Raw genomic sequence first — 5,343 nt, 5'->3', positions numbered from 1 at the left:
ATTCAATTAATATAGGATCCGGGCAAGATTTGGGTTAAAGGAAAAGATGTCTAGGGCTAAAATTCTGCCTAATAGGTAAGTGCCAGCTGGTCAATAGATGACAGTGAGGAAGAGGAATAGAAGGTGATGTTTCTGGATTACATAATCCTGAAATGATTAGGAATTTCTACAAGAGTGTTCAAAGGAGCATGCTGAGAAAGTGAGGAACTACGATAATGATAAGCCAGACCTATAAGAAACAACTAAATTAGAAAGCATACTTTGAGTCAGCCATTTAACAAGTCTTTTGAGTGCTTACTCTTTACTGGGAAACGCACTAAAAACTTAAGTTATAATTAAGGATCTTTCAGTTGTTCTCAACCAATGATAGTACTTAAGGGAAGGGTGTCCATAAAAATAACTGAAGAATTTACAGAAGGCCTAGAAGCATATAGATGTCCTTTCTGGGGAATTAAACACATTTTTTAAGTTTTTATTTATTTATTTTGAAAGCGGGGAGGGGGGTGGCGCACAGAAAGAGAAAGGAAGACAGAGAATCCCAAGCAGGATCCACGCTGCCAGTACAGAGCCCAATGCTGGGCTTGAACTCACAAACTGTTAGATCATGACATGAGCAAAATCAAGAGTCAGATGCTTAAATTAGTGAGCCACTCAGGGCATACCTAAAAAAATTTTTTTGAATCAGCTTTTATTGTTTTCATTTTAATGGTACCAGATTTCTTTGTTAGAGTGATTACTAGTAATTAGCTATGAGATGCTGGAAAAAAGCACAATCTGTCTTATACACAGAAAGAGAAGCAATATCATAAAATACCTACAAAGAAATAAAAATCTCTAATAGAAATATATAAAGTGCTATGGAAAGAGAGAATCAGAGTGTTCACTATGTCTAAATGTAGAGAAGGGAAAGTTACAAGTAGGAGGAGCCTTCTATGTTGAGTCTCATCCAATGTATTTTCTAGGTTTAGAAAGGAGCAGCAGCCCGTGGAAGCCACTGTGAGAATCATGAGGTCAGAACACTAGCCTGAAGTCATATTTTGAGGGCATTACAAGGATGTTATTTGTACTTACCCCTACAAGAGATTCTGGGGTTGAGGGTGGAGATTGGAGATGTTAAACAAAGAAGCAAATGAAATAATGAAGTTTATCTTTGAAAATGTTCACTTTGCCACAGTGTAAAGAACTGGTTATCGAGGGGACACTGGAGGGAAGAACATCTTGTAAAAAGATTGTTGAAATTATTACACTAGGGATGTAATAAGCAGCTGGATGGTTCTGTCGGTTAAGCTTCCGACTTCGGCTCAGGTCATGATGTCACAGTTTGTGAGTTTGAGCCCTGCATTGGGCTCTCTGCTGTCAGCACAGTGTGCTTCAGATCCTCTGTCCCCCTCTTTCTCTGCCCTTCCCCCCCCTTTGCCTCTCCCCCCTCTGCCTCTCTACTTGCCCCGCCCCTGCTCTTGCTCTCCCCGCCCCCCAAAATAAATAAACATTAAAAAAAAGAAATTATGACACTAGAGCTGATAAAATAGAGCAGACACTATGGAAATGGGGGTAGAGGACAAGGATTTGGGGAAGACTTGAGAAATATAGTGAAGATGTTTTGAGTAGCAGAAAGAGTCGAGAAGGGCTCCATGTTCCTTAACACAAACAACTGAACAGATAGATGGTGCTGACACTGACCGAGGTAAGAGAGTCTGAAGAAATAAATTCCTCGGGCCGCCTGGGTGGCTCAGTCGGTTAAGCGTCTGACTTCGGCTCAGGTCTCAGGGTCGTGAGTTCAAGCCCCGCGTCAGGCTCTGTGCTGACAGCCCAGAGCCTGGAGCCTGCTTCCGATTCTGTGTCTCCCTCTCTCTCTGACCCTCCCCCATTCATGCTCTGTGTCTCTCTGTCTCAAAAATAAATAAACATTAAAAGAAATTAAAAAAAAAAAAAGAAATTCCTCAAGGCCAGGGTAACGTGTTAAATCAAACCACATAAAGTAAAATAATGCTAACATTAGACATTTTATATATACATATTTTTTGTCACATACGTAGACAATTGATTATTCCACAGATGAGTTAAGGCCCTATGTCTGACTTGCTAACAATTCATGCTGCTGTCTTTTAGCTTTCAGAGAAGTTAAGCTGCAAATGATGTGAGCCATTCTCTAGCTCACTTTGCACATAACATAAATCAGAAGGTGCACAGTCTGTCAGGAGAGTTCTGGGAAATATGGATATAAAGGAACTCCTCCTCCTGCCTTCTTTCCTCCTGCCTTCTTCCCCATCCCCCTTTGTCTGCCTAAGGCATGAAGATTGATCAGAAGTTTACAGCAGCAACTGCCAAGGTCTTATTCATCGCGGTGTGAGGGTGATTGCCGTGCTCCTCCAACAAAAGCAAAATGGCAGCATTTAAATGAACTGACACATCAGATCTCCTCAGCTGTTCTTTCAAAGTAATACATTAACCAGGGGATAAACAAGGTATTGTCCCCCTGACAAAATTTTAGAAGGACTGCATCAGAGAAATCTCCTGAAATTACCCCTATTGAATTTAAACCGGGGCCTGACATTTTCCAAAAAGGACAGTATGTCTCAGAAATTTTTAGCTGTTGCTTTTTTCATCTTTCTAAAGAAGAAATTGATTAGTAATCTGACTCTGCAGAATATGGTGAGTCTCATCCAAGGTATTTACCATTTATACATTAAATTACTACCCAATATGAGCACGGTGGAAAAGAAAGAGATATTAAAAAGCCTCAGTTCATTCTTCCCTCGAAAAGAACAAAAATTTGTACCAAATAAACAAAAGTACAATGTTTGCTTCAGAACAACCAACAATACTTTCAGTTAAGCTCATGACATAGTTCAACACATGAAAATGGTTGTTTTTGAGCGTGTGGGAGTTTTCATGCACTATGATGAATATAAATCTACAATCACAAATTACACAAAATACAAAGATATACTCTAAGGATATGTATAGATTACATACAAATAAATCAACATTTGTTTCAATAAGACATCCCCCCATTTTTTTTCCTTTTACTTAACCTCTTCTTTACTTAATAAAAAAGTAAAGTTTTCATTTATTTACTTGGTATATATCAAAGTGTTATCAGAAGACTTTCCTATTAGATACAACTTGGTGATAACATAAAATAGCAACTTATTAATGACCTTCAATATAGAGGGGTCAAAATCCCATAGTTTGTTATCAACTGCATAAAGAAGAACAGAGTAGATGCTAAATGTTCTCATCACAAAAAAGAAAGGGTAATTATTTGATGTGATGGAGGCATTAGCTAACTGCTATAGCAGTAATTGTTTTGCAATATGTAAGTGCATCAAATAAACATGTTCTACACCTTAAACTTATACAATGTTATATGTCAGTTATATCTCAATAGGGCTGAAGAAGAAAATAGAACAAAAAGTGTATGAAAACCTTGTGCAGTAGAAATGTGATTGACTTTATTTCACAGCAGATAATTTTTTTTAAGACACATACGGTAATTTCATCACCCTTGCCAGTAATTGCTTCAGGCCCAGTTTTTTAAATGACACATGAAACCTGCTAAGGGGTGTAGAGACATGTGTCTTGTTCTTTTAAAAAATATATGGAATGGTTCGTGAATTTGTGTGCATCATCCTTGCATAGGAGTCATGCTAATCTCTGTATTATTCTGAAAAGCAATATATGACAAGACAATCTCTCATCTGTATCTTCTCTGATATATGAAAAGATGCCATCTTCCTACCAGCTTAATGATGAAGACGCCATTTCTTTTGTTTATTTTGAGAGAGAAAGAGAAAGAGAGCTCTGCGGGGAAGGGGCAAAGAGAAGGAGGGACCGAATCCCAAGCAGGCTCCATGCAATCAGTGCAGAGCCTGCTGCGAGGCTTGAACTCACAAACTGTGAGATCGTGATCTGAGCCGCAATCGAGGGTCAGATGCTTAATTGACTGCACCACCTACGTGCCTCAAATGATGAAGACACCATTAAGGAAAACAGGAGAAAAAAAGGGAGAAAAAATGTGAGTCTCTGATATCATCCTTGAATAGCTGAATCAACCAACACTAGAGTCTATTCTAACTCTTACTATGATGTGAAATAATGACTCTCCATACTGTTTAAGCTTATTATCATCAAAGTTTGCTATTTCTTGTAGCCAAAAACACACTAACCAATATGTGGAGGGGTATGAGGAAGTATTAAACAATCTAGAGAAGAGATGCAAAACGAGAACACCAAGCTGTTCAAGAGGATGGCTTTAGTGCACAATTTTGTTGTCTGTAGAAGTCACAAGGAGATGAATTTCAGCTTAATATAAAACTTGTCAGAGCTGTCTAAAAAGGCACATTTGCCCTAAGACATAGTAAATTCTCTCTCACCAGAGTTTGGCCAATCGGTTCTTAGTTATGCTCCAAATTAGAGAAATTAGACTATATACCTCATAGTCATCCCAACACTGGGATTTTTCTTTGTTACTGTGAAAGTTAAGAGAAACATTACTCAAGGGGGGGGAGGGGGCAAAGTCTAGACCTAAAGCTTAACTATAAAACAATCTTCCTTTTGTTGTCTACATTAGGGAAACTGCCCTTATATTTTCAGTTCTCTAATCTATGTATTTGTTGAATCTTTGCTAAGTTTCTAGACTGTGTTACTAATTGTGAGACTAAAAATACTGCTTAATTACTACATTAAAGATTTTCATTTGTAACTGGGATATATTTCCATTCAGTGAAAAATAAACTCAGACATATAAATTGAGTGTCAAAATTTGTGATAGAACTAATAAAGGGTTTGGTTAAAACAGCAAGCAGGAAAATCAATATGAGCTAAAATAGTTGACCTTGAGCTTGACTTTAGGAGTGGGTGAAAACTTACCAAGTGCTGATCTTGACAACATGTGCATAAATGTCATATAATAGTGTCGTTAACAACAGAGTCAAATGGATATAATGTCACTTTGAGTCAGTACTAATTATGCAATTGTCAATACTAGGTCTCACTATATGGAAGTATTAAATAAAATGTCAGAACTACGCCAGAGTTAAAATCAAGATACAAATTTAATTTTGTCTTTGTCATTTTGGGGAAAAGTCTACTTTTAATAGCAGGTATAGAACTCATAAACTAGAAACCGTTACACTTATTTCAAAAGAAACTTTTTTTTCCTGTTGATACCATTTGGGAGAAATAACATTTCCAGCAATGTTCTTCTTCCTCACCTTCTCTCCCACATTATTTATGGTTTACAAAGAAGATCTTGATTGTTTACTGTGACTATTTCGTAATGTGACATTTCTGTATTTGACCTGACCTTTGCACAGGACATAAAGAAGCTGAATACTGCAA

At 37.5% G+C, this 5,343-nt stretch overlaps 1 non-coding gene across 1 annotated transcript; it reads right to left on the bottom strand.

The window, feature by feature from the left end:
- Positions 1 to 3,595: 3,595 nt before the first annotated feature.
- LOC113602907 (U6 spliceosomal RNA) lies at positions 3,596 to 3,699 on the bottom strand. The gene has a single exon (XR_003424436.1). It is a non-coding gene; the product is annotated as a U6 spliceosomal RNA (small nuclear RNA).
- Between the last annotated feature and the right edge of the window lie 1,644 nt (positions 3,700 to 5,343).

This window comes from Acinonyx jubatus, chromosome B4 (genome assembly GCF_027475565.1).
Source record: "Acinonyx jubatus isolate Ajub_Pintada_27869175 chromosome B4, VMU_Ajub_asm_v1.0, whole genome shotgun sequence".
NCBI lineage: Eukaryota > Metazoa > Chordata > Mammalia > Carnivora > Felidae > Acinonyx > Acinonyx jubatus.
The sequence above is the reverse complement of the archived record's forward strand: the minus strand, read 5'-3'. Positions and strand labels throughout refer to the sequence as shown.